The sequence below is a fragment of the Pinus tabuliformis genome, chromosome 2_2, assembly GCF_031772625.1.
Source record: "Pinus tabuliformis cultivar Carrire ecotype Pingquan chromosome 2_2, CPIR1, whole genome shotgun sequence".
NCBI lineage: Eukaryota > Viridiplantae > Streptophyta > Pinopsida > Pinales > Pinaceae > Pinus > Pinus tabuliformis.
The window spans coordinates 439,011,658-439,034,285 of record NC_142300.1 but is presented as its reverse complement, the minus strand read 5'-3'; the positions used below and the strand labels follow the sequence as shown (position 1 = coordinate 439,034,285).

At 36.8% G+C, this 22,628-nt stretch overlaps 1 pseudogene across 1 annotated transcript in view; it reads right to left on the bottom strand.

The window, feature by feature from the left end:
• Positions 1-1,940: 1,940 nt before the first annotated feature.
• LOC149193155 (fe(II)/2-oxoglutarate-dependent dioxygenase 1-like) overlaps positions 1,941-22,628 on the bottom strand; it is a 35,079-nt pseudogene continuing 14,391 nt past the window's right edge. Inside the window, exons 2-3 of the transcript XR_016254417.1 lie at positions 2,450-2,769; positions 1,941-2,328 (exon numbers count right to left, since the gene is read on the bottom strand). The product of XR_016254417.1 is annotated as a fe(II)/2-oxoglutarate-dependent dioxygenase 1-like (transcript). The remainder of the gene's footprint in view (positions 2,329-2,449; positions 2,770-22,628) is intronic.

The following is a 22,628-nucleotide window of genomic DNA, read 5'->3' as shown; positions in this document are numbered from 1 at the left end:
AAACATATGTATTCTTTGGAAAAACCCCAACTATTGTTTATCGAACAACCATTTAGCAGGTCAAACCTAGCAAAGTTGAACAGCTGCAGGTCAAGAACCCATGCTCGAAAGATACCACTATCTCAAAGTTTAGAGTGAACTTAGGCCTCTGACACTGATAAAAATAAAGATTCAGCAGCCTACTCTAGCATACTCAACATTTTTATCGAGGAACTTGATATTACCCTTTTGATTAGGTGAGTGACTCTGAAAACCAGTTTACGGAATTGAGAATAAAACCTTACTTACCCTTTGAAGGTTATTGTCTATTGCCTTTTTGCTTGCGGGTTTATCTCCATCTCTGAAAGACTGTTAAGAGTTTTGGTATCATAATGACTATGACAACATTCTAAGTAAGCTAGATTGCTATTTCGCAAAAATGAGCAAGTGATAATATCTGGATCTTGTGCATGGGCAGAGCTCTCTCTAGATCAAGATACTTTGATTTCTTCTCCTCTCCCAAGGTAGCAACATTCATTTATTATGCCTCGGGGGATACCTATTCTTTTCGTTTGCCAGGGGGATGATATTCCTCCTGCGTTGCTGGAAACTGAGGATGAATGAGGCGGAGAATAGAGTGGCTGGAGATTTATGGTGGACGCATGGCATGCTATCGATAATGGAATGTTCAAGCACGCGCCCCTCATGTGAAGTCCCATGCCAAAATGTTCATGCATGTGTCCGTCAACGTTGTTGGTGACTTAATAAAATGATGTCGGCATGTGTTACACCTAGCCTAACAGAAAGTTGCAAATTTTATTTATCATAACGCCCAAGTTACAAAAAGATGGCTTAAACAAAGTTGCCATAATCAATCATTTCTCAGGGAAAAAAAAATGTAGTTACTTGGGGAAGCCAAATACCACTAATGCCATAATTTTGAAAGATGACATTGGATTCAGGATGAAAATGAAATTTCACTCATATTGGTCTAAAAAGAACACTACAAACAGCGATACAAATTGGCACTAGGAGATTCAAACTAAAAGATATCAAATTATTTCAGCACTACAGCGGTTAATAGCAGTTAATCAGGTCCTTTTTTGGACTATAATCATCAAGATGATATATTATGTAAAATCATCTGGCCAAAACAACCATCCTTGTTGCGGAATCTGTGCCATACTGTTTAATCATATCATGTTTATGTCTACTGTGTTTATGAAAGTATGGAAGCTAGATATAGATGTTCATTGAGCTCAGTTAATTTTTATCTAAATTGTAGTGTTCTTGTTTGTACTTTGATAGGTACGACATGTTTTGTTCTCATCTTTGATTAATCTGTCGAAGAGCTTTATTAATATGTTCTGATTTAAGTTTGTCCTTACACATATTAGTTAATAATGTCTGGTTTATTAAAATACTCTATCGTCCAGAGGTGCAGCAAACGACTCAGGAAGGTTTGGAACTATTGAGCTCATTTCCAACACAATAACAGGCAAACAGTAGTTCAGAGGATTACGTCACGAGGCAAGACTCTTGTAATTTAAGTTCTGCAATTACATCTGTCGGATCACTGGATTACTGAGTATTGTGCGGCCAATGCGTAATATAATTATAAAGTATACACTTGCTCATTATGCTTTCCCCAGTGGCTTTGATCACGTGTTAACACAAATCAGTGTGATTAAACAGCGAATATGTTTTCCCCAGTGGCTTGATCTCATTATTAGCTTGGAAAGATAATAACAGAAATTTAAATTATTTTCTGTTTCTTCTGAACTTACATGTGGATGACAGTTCTTACTGTTGAGGCTGAGCAGCGTCCCTTGTTGAATTTAAATATATTATCTTTACCACGCTACTCATCTTATGTGAGAGGATATATTTGTATTTGTGATTATGGAAGAACGGAGATTGGGATTTTAAAGTCTTAGAAATTATTCTAAAGAGACCAAAAATGTTTAAAAATCAATATCAAGCATTCTAAACATTAGAATGTGGTTTACAAGATTTAAAAAGAAGCACTGCGAAAACGAACACAACGAATCACACTGAATTCAAATTGATTCAAGCATATGTTTGGCACTCAGACTTCAATTATAAAATCCTGTATCGTTCCACTGGATTATTAAATAAAAGCCTTTGCTTTCGCAGGCGAGATGCATAATCCTTGAACGAGAAAGAGCTATAGCGAGGCCTCTTATCAGAATTCAAGAGCTCTGGTATTGGGTAGATAATGCTCTCTGTGGGTGGTGAGTAGATTAGGGCCATGGAAGTGAAAGCCTTGTCACTTATCACAGTCAGCCTCCCTACAGTAGTACTCTCGTACTCTCCATTGCTCCAGACCTGCAAGTATAATTATAAAATGTCAGTGGCTAATATATTACTCATTCAGCTACCTTTTTTGTCAATTTCATTAGTATCCAAATTAATCACTATTGAATTCTTTTCAGGAACTACTGATTACCTTCATTATGTCGCCGAGGGTAACCAAGCGAGTGCCAGCCCGTGGGGAGACTCAAACCCAACAGCGTTCCACGTACACCCCGAAGCTATCAGAGGTGTTTTGGTATTGTAAGGTTAGAACAGAAGGATATGAATGCTTCCGACGGGCTGATTGAGGTTTTGCAGGCCATTTCTGATTCGATATACATATCACAGATGCATTATTCGCTACAATACCTGCCATGAAACTTGATCGGTCCAGTCACCAAGCCCCTCTAGTAAATGATCTAGGATCTCACCTGCAACTTTCGCCACAGGCTCGAATAATCTCGCAATGCACAGCTGGATACCAGAGTTCAAAACCGGTGAGGATTGAACGATTATGAATATTACAATTAAGCATAAATTACCATAGATTTGCAACTCATAACCAGGACAGTCTGTCCAGATAGTCACCAAATTGCTCTGTTTTTTGTTAACCAGAACATAATGGAGAATAGGTCTGTGCTCTCCTCAATTGAGATTCAGAACTTACTGGTGTCTATAAGCCAACATGTTCTATGTGTTTGTGTTTAGATACTTACATTGCATGAACTAACCTGCATCAGTGTTTGACTTTCAAAGGCAGGCCTAATCTCGCCTGCAACTTTCTCCATAGCGCTCGAATAATCTCCCAATGCACAGATGGATACCAGAGTTCAGAACTGGCGAGGATTGAACGATTATGAATATTACAATTAAGCATAAATTACCATAGATTTGCAACTCATAACCAGGACAGTCTGTCCAGATAGTCACCAAATTGCTCTGGTTTTTGTTAACCAAAACATATTGGAGAATGGGTCTGTGCTCTCAATTGAGATTCGGAACTCACTGGTGTCTCTAAGCCAACATGTTCTGTATTTGTGTTTAGAAACTTACATTGCCTGAACTTGAGTTTTAAAGCCATGCCTAGAATTTGGCCATGAGACTTTCCTATTATCTAATCAATTCAGTTTGTTCAGTTTGTTTTACATTTGTGTGTGACTTTTAAAACTATGCCTGGAATTTGGCCTTGACTAAATATCTGAAAACATAAATATATAGTTTAAACTCAATTGAAAGGCTTATATGTACTTTAAGCTTTACAACTTGCAGAAACATATTAATCCCAAGTTTAGTTCAATCTCACAGTTACACACACAATGAATTTGAACATAATTTGATTGTGGATTTCGAAATATTTTGATAATTTAGCTGACAAGAGTGAAATCATTTTGATAATTAAATTTCCAAAATATTTTAATATGTAAAGATCACTTTCTAAAACCCCGCGGGATAGAGTTGTGAAAAAATTGACATCTAATTGTTTTCATTCGATATTAAATCTGTTCTGTAAACCTTGAATTGGATTAAAGTCTGTAGCACATTTTGTACCAAAGGCTTCAAGAAATGAATATTGCCCCAAATAAAGAGTTACCTCATTATTTACTAACCGTTGTTTTGGATTAAAAGCTTGAATAGATTTTGCACCAAAAGCTCAGGAAATAAACGTATATATTTTTCGAAGCACAATATATCACTAAATACAAAGATCATTGCAATACGATAAGATTTCAGACAAACTCTGTCCCTCATGTATTTAAAAGGCTGGCTTCTTGAAATACCTTTGAAAACACAATAAAATTGATGTGCCATAATGTGAATGCAATTTAAGATTTCAGACTTCATGCGGGTTTCTTTCCCTTGGACACCGATTTCTTTCCCTGACGTTGCCACATCCCTCAGGGCTTGAGGCCATATATTTCTGACAAAGTCTTCAAGCCGGTTCGCCTCTTTTTCTCTACCTTGACATCACTTCCTTTTTCTCTACAGCCAGCTCGAACAACCCACCGCATTCCTTCTCGGCCCTCTCCGCCACATCACAAGAAACGCCATGGCATATCACCTGAAAGCACCCTAACTCCGCAGCAGAGTCGGCGATCCTGCGCACCAAATCATCTCTCGCCGAAGAGAAATCAATAACCGGAAGATCGCACACTCCCTCACACTCGTCTTCACAGGGGATTCAGGCAAAACCAGACACGAAATGCCGAGCGATTTCTCAAGAAAAACCGAGAAAGCCTCGTTATTTACTGTACTGAACAGCAGACCGAGCCGAAGAAGAAATCGGTGCCCAAGGCAAAGAAACCGGCTGAAGCAATCCCGGCTCCGAACCCTACGAAAAAGCAGCAGCAGCAGTAAGAATCTCGTAGGTTTCTTGCCGTTGCTTAGGGCAGGGGATTTTTACAGCTGCGCGGAGGTATGAATCAACAAAGGACAAGATGACTCGGGAATGTTAAATAAGGCCGTATTCCAACAATTATGTTTTTTTTGCCCTCATAAGATAATTAGATGTATGTTTAATTTTTTTTTACCTCTCATAGGAGGATTAAATTTATTAAATTTATGTTTAACTAATAACTATAAAGTAGGTCAAAAGGACTCTCGATTACGATGATGTCCATAAAATGTGGCAAAATAAAATGGTCTTTTATAAAAAATGTGATGCATGAACATAAAAGTTATGATGTAGGGACATAAAAGATACAATGTATGGAATACTTTGACAAAAAGGACCAGACTTATCTCTCCTAACATTCAAGATTGATGAAAAAGCATTGAAAAAGTTTCACAAAGTTTGTTGACCTAATGAATGGTCAATGGAAGGTACAAATTGTCCACTAATTTGTTGTCTAGGGGAGTTTGTGCATATCCGAGATTGACGAAAAAGCATTGAAAAAGTTTCACAAAGTTTGTTGACCTAATGAAGGGTCAATGGAAGGTACAAATTGTTCACTAATTTGTTGTCTAGGGGAGTTTGTGCATTGTTGAAGTCTGGAGGACCTAGTCTGTCTCCCAAGGACAGATCTAAGATGGTTTAGCTATTGAGGTCTCGTGTGGCGAGGTGAGGTCCCAAAGATCCTCACCGGTTTAGAGTCTGGATATGAAACGGTATCTTCTCTTTGTGCCCTAGGTAGTACCCTGAAAAATGTCGTGATCCTCTGTGTTGGGTCTGGTCTGATGGGAGGCTGAAGAATATGTGTTCGAAACCTAAGAGCCTCCTGCATATATAGGGCCAAACATCTCTGATCAGGATACCTGGAAAAGTCTGTGAGGGTTTGAGAGTCTCTGAACAAGCAATGGAACCTTCCTCTGATCTCGTAGTAGATAGGGCATCCAAAAATGAAGTGCACCTCGGTCTCTAATTCCTGTAAATGACATGCCTGACAGATTTTCTCTGGCCTATCAATCTGGTGGTCTGTCTCCACCCGAAGTCTATGAGAACCTACTCTCACTGGCCTAGAGGAATGTGAAGAGCATGCATCCAGTGGTGAAACATATACTAGGGTCGAATAATGAACCTATCTCTCAACTCCAAGAAGTGCTCAGCGTAGAAGGCCATCTTTGGGCGCAACCCTCCCGGAGGATTAACCCAAGTGACCTAGACGAACTGCCTGTAGATGTCCTCCCTGATGATCTTGTTCAACTCTTGTCTAGTAGGTAGAAGGTGACCAAGAGCATCCAAGGAATATCGGAAATGAGGGAGACGATCCAACTAAATGCCCACTGACTCTAAGAAATCTGAAACTCTTGTAAACCAACATCTAGCCCGGCGTGAGGGAGTAGAAGTAAGGGTAATGATCCCTACTCTTTATCGAGTCTGCAAATTCCCAGACACGATGCAAGAATGAGACCAAACTGAAGATTGTCTCAAGCCGAAAAGGTTGATGTAGTGCCCCACTCTAGTTGACTAACAGTGATATGACATTAACATTTATGTAGCCTTAAGGCCCGCACTTTATTCTTTGAGGACCTCAGGGTGAGGATCTGGACACATGACTCTATTATTAGTGGTTGTGATGTTTGTGTATGTTCTCCATTATATTATGATGATGATAGCATTAATGGTTATGAATGTTCTCTATTGATATTATGATAATGGTAGCATAAATGGTTATGTTTGTTCTCTATTGAAATTATGATGATAATAGCAGTAAAGGATATGAATGCTCTCTATCGATATCATGATGATAATAGTTTTGATGGATATGTATGTTTTCTATTGACGTTACGATGATGATAGCTTTGATGGATATGTATGTTCCATTGATGTTATGATGATGATAGCGATGATAGATGTGTCCCCTAAGTTAGCTACTTACATTAGTTCTGGTTCACAATGAACAATGATGTGAATGACTTGTTGATGTTGATGATGCTATTGTGGAAATGACTAATAATGAGAAACTTTGTTACTGATTATTATTGAGTATGACAGGAAACCATCAGAGGCACTCACATATGATGAGTTGATGACACTTGGTTTGATGAAAATTAATATTTTGTCTTTGAAATTCTAAATCAATTTTGAAACTTGTTATATATGTATATATATACTCTGATGATATGTTAGTGATTGTAGGCACAAATTAGTTGCTTGGCCGAATGACCCACACATGGGTGACGGGGTTGTACAATTGAATGGAACTGCATGGCAGGGGTGGGACAGTGTCCCTGATCGCACCTGCTAGCACTCCCGCCGTGACTTGGGTTGGAAAGGTTGAAACACCTTCGCCTTGAAGATCACGATGTCATGCGGGTAGGTCCCAGATTTGAGTCGCTCATGAGGATTTCACTGAGGGGCACGCATCAAGGCAGATTCCTTGATCCCTGACACCATTAGTCTCATTATGGTAGGCAACATAAGAGATGATAGTGGTCTACGTCGTTGCACCTATACTTTCCCCTCGTAGCCATTGAATGCTTGAAAGGCAAGTGGCATGGCACCCTTGGAACTTCAAGGGAATTTCTTGAACAGCATGACCAACTTGGAACCCTTGGCATCACAAATAAACTATTAGGCGTGGCACCCTTGGAACTTCAAGGGAAGTTTTGAAGGGCATGACCAACTTGGCACCCTTGGAACCATTAAAAATAAATAAATTAATAAATATAATCAAGATATGTAAACCCTGTAAATTCACATCAAGCGGTAATTGATGTCAAAACCAAAATAATTAAATCAAGAATAAAATTTGGGTAAGGGGATCATAAGAAGAAATAAAATATTTTATCTTAAAAACTCTACCCTTCCCATGTTGGAAAATATTAGGTAGATAATGTAACTTAATTACGTAAAAGGGGGAAAGAGGGACATAAATGTAAGTATAAATATTAATCCTAAAATAGTTAAAATCTAATTAAGAGAAGAGGGTGATGAATTAAAATAAGATTAATAAATTAAATTTTAGAGAAATTTAGATAACCTCCATGTGGCAACAACCAACATAAGAATATCCATCTAAGAGGAAAATTGAGTTAAATTAAGGAGTAGATAGAGGACCCAATATGTGACTTATCAATTGATTTTAATAATGAACACAATCTAAGGAGTAGAAAAGGGGGATCAAGAGACAATTAGGAGAAGAAATAAGAAGTCTTGTTGGGGGGGGGGAGGAAAAATATGATTCTAAACTAAAATTTAAGTAAAAAAATTTGGAGATTCTTAGTGAGAGCGTGACACATGGGTGGGTGAATAATAAAACTATTGGATTAACAAAAATAACTAATTACACATTAAATGTCAAATGTTACCTATGAAGACTCCTATAAAAGAAGGGGCAGGTCATGGGAGAAAGGACTTTTCTTTTCCCTATTATTGGATGGATGAGATTATGTCAATGTAGTAACTATGAGCTATAGTGAGTTTGGTGAAGTAGAAGACTTTAGAGAGGGGACTCTTGAGCCAAAGAGTGCTCTCCTCTACCAGCTAATACATTTCCTCCATTGTACAACCCCATTGCAGCTCAGCGGTCCGCGAGGAACTAGGGTACCCAAGGAGTAGGCTTGGAAGTCAATCGGTGGGTCAGTGCATTCGGATTAAGCACATCAACATTCACACTTGGAGGCAAACGACAACAAAGGAATGAAAGTAGCGGCAAGTCAAGATTGAAGTCTCCTAGTGAATAGTACCTATGTTATTATAATGTTCTTTTATATGAATTCATTATGGCCTAGCTCCAAGGGTTAGCTCAGTTGGTCAAAATCAATGCCTCGTCGTTCGGGAGGCCACAGGGTCCATTCTGTCCGAAGTCCTTGGGGTTAGACCTTACTAGTGGCCGCAGAGCTAGATTCCCTTTAGGGTCGATCAGCCCAAATTTTTCCGTGGACGTAGCGACCACCCGTTGACCAAGGTATCTATGAACCACAGCCCAAAAAAAAGAATTCATTATGGATTTAGTTAATAACATGTTAAATAGATGATATGTTCAATGCAATGAAATTCAGGGATGTATATAAGTGCTTAATATTTTTGAGTTCCCAACGCTAGTTTCTTATGGTTGTCTTCTTAGTTTTTAAAAGAATAAAAATAAAAACCCTATATGGTGACATCCAGAATTTCACTTCACTGAACATATTATCAAATTTACATATTATTAACTAAAACCAGGGAAAATTTTAAGAACCACCCTAAATTTATATGTATAATAAATGGGCGAATCCCGGTGATACATAGGAAAAATGGGAGGCGATTTTATCACTAATATAATATGTATGTATATTTTTTTTGGCGAATCTTACACCATATTATATTATCTTGTAAAGTCATGGCGAATTGTTGGGTCCCTATAATACTAGTGATTACCCCATTACTATTGTAGTTATACCCCTTATTTATATTGTTGTGCCCCTATTACCCCCATATTGTTATTTCTGTGCCCCATAGAATCCCTCTATTGTTATTTTTGTGGCTTTATATTATTATTGTTAGGTCGGCTGGATTATATTGTGACTCCTTAGACTCCTATATATAGAAAGGAGGTTTTGTCATTTGAATCATCCAAGAATTGTTCATTTATGTAATGTAAAGGAGGTTGCCCCCTCGAAGAGGCTGAATTCTAAGGCGTTGATCTATCTTTTCTATCTTTTCTTGAGCTGGTTTCATAACATTTGGTATCAGAGCTTTGGAATTCTAGGGTTTCGCTGCTCCAAACAGGTCATCGTGGCATTTTCGCTATAACTTTTTTTCTGTGACGTTTAAGAAGTCACAAAAAAAAACTCATTTGAGAAGAATTGGCGCTGAACCTTGGGTCCGAATTTCAGAGCTTTTTGCGCGATATTTTCGGAGATATGATCTGAGGAAGTTGACCTATTTGCAGACTCCTGAATTACATTCAAAACAGGTGATCTGGGGAAAATCGTCATAACTCTCTCTCTGAGGATCGGATTGAAATTTCGTAAAAAGGTACAGAAAGAAGACGGATTGTAGTTTCTTGTGTGTGTGTTTTAGATTCAAAGTTTGAAACAGTGACTCGTGGTACGTCGTACAAGTTCGCTCTACTGAACCAGTCTAAAAGCAAGTCACTGTGGGAGATTTCACATAACTCTTCCTTGGAGAATCCAATTTGGCTCAGACTTGTGGCATTGGAAAGAGGACGCAAAAGGCTACTACAGGTAGCAATTTCAGAACTGGATGATCCAAAATTACAGAGATACATCAGATTCAATATCAGGCTTCTATAAAGTGAAAAAAGGTGTGTAGTTTTTTTTTTAAATTTTTGTGTAAGCTTGGTTTAACGGAATTCAAAGGGCATAGTAAAGCATTATTATCGGTAACTGATGCCCCGAGGAAAGAAAATGCAAACACCTAGTAAGAAACCTGAAAGCTCTAGCATGACCCATGAAGAAGAGGAAGAAATGCTACATGATATATCAAAATTACAAGAACAAGTGCAACAAATGTCACACTCACAAAAGCTAACAGAAGCTAAGATAAGTGGCGTGGAATCTAAAATAAAGGGCATGGAAGCTAAGATGAATGATTCGAAGACAGACTTAAAGAGAGACATGGCAGATTTGAAGATAGATATGAAGACAGACATGGAAGAATTGAAGAAGTTGCTACAAGAAAGGGTCACTAATGGTGAAAAGGTAGTAAAGGAAACTCATGATGAAAACAAAAGAAATGTTAATCATGATACCATAGATGCTAATGTTGGATCGAAGAATCACCATATTCCAAAAATCGATATGAGGAAGTTTGATGGCAAGGATCCTGCCACATGGATATTACAGATGGAGCAATTCTTCGATCTCAATAATGTGCAAAACGCACAAAAGGTACGTATGGAAACTGTATATTTGGAACCAAATCAGTTTGTATGGTATCAATGGCTTTGCTCTCGTAAACAATTTATCACTTGGGCAATTTTTACGGAAGAATTGATAGCACATTATGAAAATACAAAAAGCAACACTTTTTTTAGCCAATTGATAAGTCTCAAACAAAAGGGTTCAGTAATGGAGCACATTGAGGAGTTCCAAAAATTGAACATAAGGGTAAAAGATATTCCAGAGGAGCATAGGATTGATGTGTTCATAGGGTCTTTAAAGGATAATATCCAACATGATGTTCGCCTTTGGGAACCTGATTCATTAGAGAAGGCATTCAGGTTAGCAAGAAAAATGGAAAGCAAAATTATGGCAACCAGGAAGCATACCACTCACAACTATAAAGACGGAAGTGTTGTTGCCCCTAGTCTTCCACAACCTATAAGGTTGACACCACAACAATTGGAAGAAAAAAGAGCAAAAGGGCTTTGTTACAGTTGTGATAGCAAATACACTAAAGGTCATAAGTGTGCTGAGAAGAAATTATTCTACATAGATTGTGAAGAGGAAGAAGAAAAGGAGCAAGAAAGGTCAAAAGAAGAAGATATACTCCAGGAACAAAGCCTAGATGAAGAACAAATAAATCCGACCATATCTTGTAATGCATTGGCGGGAATTACCACTCCTCAAACCATCAAGATAGAAGGACAAATCAAGAAGAAAAAGGTAATAGTGTTGATTGATTCAGGAAGCACCCACAATTTTATTAATTGTAGGGTAGCAAAAGAATTGAATTGCTTCCTATATCCAGCACCAGAGTGTCAAGTGATGATTGCAAATGGAGGAACAATAAATTGCTCTGAAAGTGCCATAATATCAAGCTATCCATGGGAGAATATGTATTGACTAGCCCAATGCTTTCCATTCCAATGGGAGGTGTGGATGTTGTACTAGGAGTCCAATGGCTACAATCCTTGGGTACAATAGCTTTTAATTTTCAAGAACTTTTCATCAAATTTTCTGCGGAAGGAAAGGAAGTTGAATTAAGGGGTATTGCAGGGAAACCAGGAAAGATAATCAGCTCTAATGGTATGACAAAGCTTCTAAAAAAGGAGCAAAGAGGTGTAATTGCACAATTATGTTCGCTAGATGTTTCCACATTGGAATCATCTATTTCTCCAGATCTCCAAAAAGTCTTGGACAATCATTCCAAGGTATTTGAGACTCCCAAGGGTCTCCCACCTATGCGTGATCATGATCATGCTATTCATCTGATTCCAGGAAGTGTTCCTCCAAACATCAGGCCGTACAGATATCCCTATGTCCAAAAAAGTGAAATTGAACGTATGGTTGCAGAAATGCTAGAGGCTGGTATAATTCAACCGAGTCAAAGTTCTTTCTCAGCTCCAGTAGTATTGGTGCACAAGAAGGATGGATCATGGCGCATGTGTCCAGATTATAGGGAGCTCAACAAGCTCACTATTAAAGATAAGTTCCCCATTCCTGTTATTGATGAATTACTGGATGAATTGCATGGATCAATTTACTTCACCAAGTTGGATCTTCGTTCGGGATATCATCAAATCAGAATGAAGATTGAAGACATTCCAAAAACGGCATTTAGAACTCATGAGGGTCATTATGAATTTTTGGTCATGCCTTTTGGCCTTACCAATGCACCTTCAACATTTCAAGGTTTGATGAATTCAATTTTCAAACCATTCCTTAGAAAATTTGTGTTAGTATTTTTTGATGATATACTAATCTACAGCAAGTCTTGGAAGGATCATGTTGAACATGTTGACAGGGTGCTACAACTATTGGAGGAGAAACAATTATATGCAAAAAGATCCAAATGTTTCTTTGGAGTCCAGGAGGTGGAATATTTGGGTCATATTGTATCTCATGAAGGAGTTAAGGTAGACCCTAGCAAAATTAAAGCCATTAAGGAATGGAAAATCCCCACATCCATAAAGCATCTGCGAGGATTTCTTGGGTTGACAGGGTATTATCGCAAGTTTGTTAAGAATTATGGGAGAATAGCAGCACCTCTAACAACATTATTGAAGAAAGATTCATTTTCATGGACTCCGGAAGCAACAAAGGCCTTTGAACATCTTAAAGAGGCAATGTGCCAAGCACCGGTCTTAGCTACACCAGACTTCACAAAAACCTTTATTGTGGAATGTGATGCTTCAGGAAATGGAATTGGTGTTGTTCTAATGCAAGATGAAAGACCCATTGCTTTTGAAAGTCGTCCAATCAAGGGAAAGTTTTTAAGCAAAGCTATTTATGAGAAGGAAATGTTGGCAATACTCCATGCACTTAAGAAATGGCGACCCTACCTAATGGGAAGACACTTCAAGGTAAAAACGGATCATGATAGCCTTAAATACTTTTTAGAACAAAGATTATCCTCTGAAGAGCAACAAAAGTGGGTCACAAAGATGTTGGGTTATGACTTTGAAATCATCTACAAAAAAGGGAAGCAAAATGTGGTGGCAGATGCACTCTCAAGAAAGGATGAGGATGTGGAAGCATTGTTGTGTGCCATTTCTATTATCCAACCAGATTGGATAAACGAAGCAAGGGAGGAATGGAAGAATGACGAAGAAGTGTGGGCACTTATTCGAAAGCTACAACAAGATTCCAGTACTTCTGATACATTTAGCTGAAAAATGATTCGTTATGGTACAAAGATCGCTTATACCTCTGTAAGAATTCCCAGCTAAAACAAAAGATTCTTATGGAATTGCACACTTCTCCCTTAGGAGGGCACTCAGGATTTTTAAAAACTTACCACAGGGTTAAGAAGGAATTTTTTTGGGATGGCCTTAAATCAGATATTCAAAATTTTGTGGCGGAATGTTTGGTTTGCCAGCAAAATAAAGTTGAAACAATTAAGACACCGGGTCTATTACAACCTTTATCCATTCCAAGCCAACGTTGGGAGGAGGTTTCAATGGATTTTATCACAGGTTTACCCAAGTCTGAGGGAAAGAGTGTCATCATGGTGGTAGTTGACAGACTTACCAAGTATGCACACTTTTGTGCATTATCACATCCATTTAAAGCCAGTACAGTTTCTACTGCATTTATGGAAACAGTTCAAAAGCTACATGGAAACCCAAAGATTATTGTAAGTGACAGAGATCCCATTTTCACTGGAAATTTTTGGACAGAATTATTTTCTTGTCTTGGTACTCAGTTAGCTCATAGCTCATCTTATCATCCTCAATCTGATGGGCAAACTGAGATAGTAAACAAATGTTTGGAAGGATATCTTCGTTGCTTTGTATCTGATAAACAGACACAATGGGTCAAATGGTTGCCTCTGGCTGAATGGTGGTATAACACTTCCTTCCATACAGCAACAAAAATGACCCCATTTATGGCACTTTATGGGTACCAACCACCATCCATCACATCATATTTAAGAGAAAATTCTAAGGTTCAGACAGTGGAACATCACATCGAACATCAACAACAAGTCCTCCAACTCTTAAAGGATAACCTCGTGTTGGCACAAAATAGAATGAAACAACAGGCAGATCAACATCGCAGTGAAAGAAGTTTTGATGTAGGTGATTGGGTATTCCTACGGCTACAACCATATAAGCAAATGTCCCTTAAGCAAGCTAAGAAGGATAATAAATTATCACCAAAGTATTATGGTCCGTACAAGGTGTTGCAAAAGATTGGTACTATGGCATACAAATTGGAGTTTCCTGCAGCTTCTCGATTGCACCCAGTCTTCCATGTTTCATGTTTAAAGAAGGTTATAGGTGACAAGCTCCCAATTCAAACAATATTGCCAGAACTTGATGAGGAAGGAAAAATTATATTGGAACCGGAAGCAGTCACAGAAACAAGAACTCGACAGCTACGAAATCGATCAATTTCAGAGTATCTTATCAAGTGGAAGAACTTATCCGCTGAAGATTCCACATGGGAGGATGAGAATTTTATGCAGAAGTATCTAGAACTACTCAAGCGTTGAGGACAACACTTTTTTGAAGGAGAGGGGCATGTTGGGTCCCTATAATACTAGTGATTACCTCATTACTATTGTAGTTATACCCCTTATTTATATTGTTGTGCCCCTATTACCCCCATATTGTTATTTCTGTGCCCCATAGAATCCCTCCATTGTTATTTTTGTGGCTTTATATTATTATTGCTAGGTCGGCTGGATTATATTGTGACTCCTTAGACTCCTATATATAGAAATGAGGTTTTGTCATTTGAATCATCCAAGAATTGTTCATTTATGTAATGTAAAGGAGGTTGCCCCCTCGAAGAGGCTGAATTCTAAGGCGTTGATCTATCTTTTCTATCTTTTCTTGAGCTAGTTTCATAACACGAATCTTTCACTGAATTATAAAATCTTGGAAAATATTTTACTGAATAATAAAACATTGTGAAATCTTAGCGGATGTTTTGTTAAAGTATGAAATCATATATGTTAATAATAAAACATATTCATTAAACTGTAATATACTAACATACATGTTTGGAAAAAAGAAACATAATTTTCACTTCCTACACACAATGTTGCAAGTTTTAGTGGCCATGTTTGTCATAGTATGAGAGCTTAATGTTTTCTCTACCACTTTTGTCAAGCTACCACTTTTGCTAAGCTATCAAATTTCTTTCTTATTCCATAGACTCCAACTGCGAGATAAAAAAGAAAAAAAAAAAAGGGAAGAAGAAGAAGAAGAAGAAGCTTGTTTACCCCAACACGCCAACAAGTAGCAAGCCCCAACTATATAATATAATGAAGTAGTAGGTATCCCAAAGGCCTAAAGGGGATCTAATGGAAAGAAGTCACTGTTGTCAGAATCGTTCCAATCAATATATAAATATATAGACATAGATTTATTATTATTTTAATTGGAAATTTTCAATTAAATAATAAAATTTAATTACGTCTCTCCCAATCTAAATTTCTTATTAGCATAATTCACTACCTTCATGCCATTTTTAACAGCGTTGTAACATGTGGATTAATTTCCTTTTTGGTGTACAATCTTCGCCTTTTAGAACAATATGATGCAGTGGCCCAACCCCTACAGATCATTACGACAAACTAAGAATAGCAGAGAAGATGAAAGGTTGTACAAACCAGCATATTTTTCAAACAACTAATCCAAGATCAGTACCTTAACATTGTCATGAAAATATCATATTGAGTATGTTTGAAAAATGGTGGGAAATATGGGCAGCGACTATCTCTCTTCTGCGAGTGTGATGGGAAAAGAGTTAAGATTTCATTGTTTTGAATTTTTTTTGTTAAATCAAAAAAAGCCAATATTAATGGAGATATCGGTATTTTTTACTAAATTTTGTGAAGTAACTAAATGTAGCTTTAACCATTCATCTTAAGATTTTTTTACAATATAATTTCTTAAGTCTATTTAATATCTTCATTATTATAAAAACCAACCTATATCCATCTTAACTCCACATCTACCACTCTTAGAGGGATAAAATCTATTTATTCCTCCCAGCACTTGGTAGACCCAGAATTAAGATGGATCTAAGCTGATAGAATTTTCTCTCTAAATAGTCTATGGGTTATCATAAACCTGGAGCTTAAAAACTACTATTAGTAATTTATAAAAATTAATAAAATTAATAATTGATTTTTTTATATATTTTAATCAAGTTAAAATGTTTAAGTGACATTAAATTACACAATCCATTTTTACTCTTGATCTACCAAGCCCCGAGAGGGATCAAATATTTTTTTCACTCTATGTTAGTTTGCATATCACAATATTTGATCCAGAGTAAAAATGGATCTATGCTAGTTTGATTCTCCCTCTAAATACACTGCATTCCATGTGAATACCATAGATCAGTACCATGTGTCATCTTTATTTTTATTATTACTAATATTAGGGTTAATAATGTTTTTTTGTATGGTATTAATAATAATTTGGCCCATGGTATTTGACCCATAGGCTTCACCTAAATATAACACATTTTTGAGTGTTTGTAAATATAAAGTAGCTTATGGAATAAATACAAAAAATGTTTTATTTATTTATCATATCTCTCGTTTATTTATATTTTTACTAATTTACCATACCTCTTTTATAAATATGGTATTTAGCCCATAGGATTCAATTAAATAAAACCTCTTTTTTGAGCCTTCTTAAATAGAAAGAGGGTTGTGGACTAAATATAGAAAGAGCTTTTATTTATTTACCATACATATAATTTATTTATATTTTTATTTATTTACCATACCTTTGAAGTATAAAATGAGGTTTTATTTATTTACCATACCTCCACTTTATTTATATTTTTATTTATTTACACACTTGTGTGTTCATAAATATAAGATGACATATGAAGTAAATATAAAGAAATGTTTTATTTATTTACCATACCTCTTATTTATTTATATTTTTATTAATTTATCATACATCTTTTATAAATATGGTATTTGGCCCATAGGATTCACTTAAATGAAACCTCTTTTTTTAGTCTTTTTAAATAAAAAAGGGTTATGGACTAAATATAAAAATAGGTTTTATTTATTTACCATACCTCTAGTTTATTTGTATTTTTATTTGTTTACCATACCTTTGTAGTAAGTATAAAAAGAGCTTTTATTTATTTACCATACCTCCACTGTATTTATATTTTTATTTATAACTATCATAAATACATTTTATTGAAAATGAGGGTGAATGAAAGATTGTAACTCCTAATTTCAAGGGCTAAATTTACTTTTTTTACCCTCTCCCTTAAAATAAGGTGGGCGAACCTCCATACCTAATTTTTTTATAAAATAAATTTGAGGTGATTTGTAACAATGTACTATGATACAAAATATTTGCCCAATAAAAATATAAAACCCCTTAATTTAGCCCAAGGGCGAAAATTCACCCCTAAAATTTTCTATGACTAGGACCATAATGAAGTCATACAAAAAAATATTATAACAACATAGGTATCGTTCACAAGGACATGAGATTCAAACTTGACTTGCCGCTATTTGTCCTCCTTTGTTGTCGGTCGCCTCCAAGTGTGAATTTTGACATGCTTAATCCGAATGCAATGACCCACTGGTTGACCTCCCAACCTACTCCTTGAGTATTCTCATTCCCCACGGACCCCCGCGCTGCAATGGGTTTGTACAACGAAGGAATGTATTATCTAGTAGAGGAGAACACTCCTTGGCTCAAGAGTCCTCTCTCTAAAGTCATCTACCTCACCAAACTCACTATAGCTCATAATCACTACTCTGACATAGTCTCATCCATCCAACGGTAGGGTAAAGAAAATTTCATTCTCCCATGACTTGCCCCTTTTTTTATAAGAGTCCTCATAGGTGGCACTTGGCATTTCATGCATAATTAATTATTTTTTGTTAATCCAATAGTTTGATTATTCACTCACTCATATGTCACTCTCTCATCAAGGATCTCCAAAATTATTTACTTAAATTTTAATTTAAAGATAATATTTTTCTTCACCTCAACAAGATCCATATTTCTTCTTATAATTGTCTCTTGATCCCCTTTTTTACTCCTTAATTTGTGTTTATTATTAAAGTCAATTGATAAGTCAAGATTTGATCCCCTATCTACTCCCTAATTTAACTCAAGTTATCTCTTAGATGGATATTCTTATGTTGGTTATTGTCACATGGAGGTTCTCTAAATTTTTCTAAAATTTAATTTATTAATCTTATTTTAATTCACCATCCTCTTCTCTTAATTATGTTTGACTATTTTAGAATTAATATTTATCATTATGTTTATGTCTCTCTTTCCCCTTTTTACCTAATTAATTTACATTATCTATCTAATTTTTTCTAATATGGGAAGGGTAGAGTTTTTAAGGTAAACTATTTTATTTCTTCCTATGATCCTCTTTACCAAAGTTTTATTCTTGATTTAATTACCTCGGTTTCTAACATCATTTACCTTGATGTGAATTTATCTGGTTTTTCATATCTTGATTATATTTATTAATTTATTTATTTTTAATGATTCCAAAGGTGCCAAGTTTAGTCATGTCCTTCAAGAACTTCCCTTGAAGTTCCAAGAGTGTCACGCCTAATAATTTATTTGTGATGCCAAGGGTGCCAAGTTGGTCATGCCCTTCAAGAAATTCCCTTAAAGTTTGAAGGACGCCACGCCACTTGTCCTTCAAGCATTCAGTGGCTACGAGGGGAAAGTATAGATGCAACAACAGAGACCATTATCATCTATTATGTTGACTGCTATAGTGAGACTAATGGTGTCGGGGATCAAGGAATCCGCCTTGATGCGCGCCCCCCAGGGAAATCCTCATGAGCGACCCAAATTTGGAACCTGCCCGCATGACATCGTGATCTTCAAGGAAAAAGTGTTTCAACCTTTCCAGCGCAAGTCACGGCGGGAATGCTAGCGGGTGCGATTAGGGACATTGTCCCACCCCTCCCATGCAGTTCCATCCAATTGTACAACCCCATCACCCATATGTGAGTCATTCGGCCAAGAAACTAATCTGTGTCTGCGACCACTAACATATCATCAGAATATAAATAAACATATATAGCAGGTTTCAAAATTGACTTAGAATTTCAAAGACAAAATATAAATTTTCATGAAACAAAGTGTTGTTAACTCGTCATATGTGAGTGTCTCTGATGGTTTTTTGTCATACTCAATAATCATCAGTAATAAAGTTTCTCAGTGTTGGTCATTGTCATAATAGCATCATCAACATCACCTAGTCATTCGCATCATTGTTTATTGTGAACCAAAATTTATGCAAGTAGGTAACATAGGGGACACATCCATCATGGCTATCATCATCATAACATCAATGTAAACATACATATCCATCAAAGCTATCAACATCGTAACATCAATAGAAAACATACATATCCGTCAAAGCTATCATCATCATGATATCAATAGAGAACATGCATGACCATTAATGCTACAATCATCATAATACCAATAGATAACATACATAACCATTAATGTTATCTTTATCATAATATCAATGGAGAACATACATAAACATCACAACCACTAATAATAGAGTCGTGTGCCTGGATCCTCAACTTGAGGCCCTCAAAGAATAAAGTGTGGCCCTTAAGGCTAAATAAATGTTGATGTCATATCACTATCAGACGACTAGAGCGGGGCACTACATACACCCCCTCTTAATACTAGACTTCGTCTCGAAGTCCTTGGAATAGGTAAGGAAAACGCATCTCCTGGTGTCCTCCCAAGTAGCTGAATGGGAACTATAATTATCCCACTGGAACTTAACCTGGTCCACTAACCATCGTCTAAGCTACAAAGTTCGTTGGTCCAGTGTGTGCACTGGTTCGCCCATCATTGTTCCCTTGTCTGAAACCTGCAAATGACCAAAGTCAAAAACATGCGAAGGATCTGAAATATACCGACGCAAAACATAAACATGAAACACATCATGCATACAAGCTAAATATGGAAGTAAGGAAAGCCTATATGCCACGGACCCTTTCCTTTCTAAGATTTCAAAAGGTCCTACAAACTGTGGAGACAATTTTTCTCCCTTTCCAAATCTTATAAAGCTTTTTTTGGGGCCTTACTCTCAAAAACACCCTATCTCCCACTTCATAACTTTGGCCTACCCGATGAACATCAGCATAGCTCTTTTGTCAATCTTGTGCTTCTTTTAGCCTTCCTCTAATCATAGTTATTTGTTCTTCCATCTCTTACACCACTTCTGGTCTTATTAATAGTCGGTCCTCTAGTCGGTCCCAACTGAGAGGTGTTCTACAAGGTCTTCCGTATAAGAGCTTAAATGGCGCCATCTTGATGAAACTCTGATAACTATTATTGTAAACAAATTCCACGAGGGGTAAAAACTCCTCCCATTTCTTTTTTTGGTCCATCACATTCATCCGAAGCATGTCTTCAAGGATTTGATTAGTCCTCTCTGTCTACCCATCTGTCTTAGGGTGATAAGCAGTGCTGAAGTTCAATTGAGTTCCCAAAGCTTCTTGGAAACTGGTCCAAAACATTCATGTAAACATTGCTTCCCTATCAAATATGATCTTCATAGGCACTCCATGAAATCTCATAATCTCATTAATAAAAACTCTGGCTATTTTTTGTGCCTTATATGTAGTCTTAACTGGTATGACATGGGCTCTCTTGGTCAACGTGTCCACCACTACAAATATGGAATCATGTCTACTTGAAGTCATTGGTAGTCCCACAATGAAGTCCATCGATATAACTTCCCATTTAGATTTTGGTATCTCATGGGGTTGCAATAACCTTGCTGGATGTCTGTGTTCAGCGTTTACTCGTTAACACTCTAAGCATCTTGTTACCAAGTTCACGATGTCCTTCTTCATCCCTTTCCAAAAAAAGAGTGGTTTTAGGTCCGCAATCATCTTCTTAAAACTAGGGTGTGCCATGCATATTATGTTATGTGCTTCATTCAAGATTAATTGGCGTATATCTTCATTCGGTGGTACATATAGCCTTCCCCGAAATCGTAGTAGCCCATCATTATCAAGGGAGTATTCTTCATATTTTGGGACCCTCATTTCATCCTCCCTCAATCTTTTGCTAACCTCCTGGTAACAGGTGTCTTTAAATTGTAAGTCATGCAGTTTCTCCCTCAAATTTGTCTTTAAGGGAATCACTAAAAATATCTGGGGCCTCCTGCTTAAATTATAAGCCACCCTATTTATCATTCCTCTTATGTAAGTGATATCAAAATCATATTCACTAATTAGCTCAGACCATCATCTTTGTCTTGCATTTAAGTGGTCTTGAGTGAATATGTGTTGTAGCCCACAATGGTCAATCCTAAGATCAAACTTCCTTCCTAGAAGGTAGTGTCTCCAAATATTTAGTGCATAAACAATGGCTACCATTTCTAGATCATGGGTTGCGTAGTTTTCTTCGTGGGTTCTAAGTTTCCTTGATGCATAAACTATTACTCTTCCTTCTTGCATCAACACATAACCCATCCCTTCCTTGGAGGCATCAGTGCAAACCAAAAATTCTTGTTCCATATCCGGCACCTTCAAAATTGATGTTGTCGTTAATAACATCTTTAACCTTTGAAATGCCTCTTCACATTTTTCAGTCCAAATGAATTTCTTGTTCTTTCTTTGGAGCTCGGTAATGGGGCTTGCTATCTTCGAAAATCCTTAGACAAATCTACGATAATACCTTGTCATGCCCATGAAACTTCGTATTTCATAAACATTGGTTGGTGTTGGTCATTCCATGATGGCCTCAATCTTCACTGGGTCTACTGCGATACCATCCCCAAAGATATTGTGCCCAAAATAATGAATCTTGGTTTGGTAAAAAGAACACTTTGACAACTTCCCGTATAATTGGTTTTCTCTAAGACATTGTAGAACTATTCTCAAGTGTTCGTCATGCTCTTCTAGGGTCTTTGTTTGTCATGTTCGTCATTTTGAATACTTGTATTAGTGAACTGTGACAATTTGTAGACCAACTTGAACAACAAACTTTATACATTCACTAAAAAGTCCTTGAACAATGTGGACTTATGAAAACCCAGTACGTACATCAATGAAAACATCTACTTGTTGAACATAGTGACAATGATGTTCACTTTACTAAATTACCTAAATAGGTAATGACATTGAGTATTTATTTACAAACATCTTTACAACAAGTCTTTCCAAATCTTGCATCTCCCGGGCTTTTGGGTCCTCTTCTTGCACCATCTTGTTTTGAAGGTTGCTTAGGATTTGGAGAGTCATCTTTGCTACCTCTTGAACCCCTTGCATTATGCAACATAATCTCCTTACCTTTTCTTGAATGAAGCTCTGGATGAAACTTTCAACATCGTTCAGTGCCATGTCCATGCACTTTGCAATGTGCAGAAAAAATTCTTCTTGTTTGCAGACATAGAAGCTCTCTCATGCAAAAGAAAGTTGTTATGGTTGATGCCAAGAATTTAATTCATTCTTTTAACCACTACTATGCGTTGCTCGCACACAGCTACACAATAGTCAGAAACATCACAAAATGTACAAGGGTACTGATTCCACAAGTATCCAAAATTTCCAT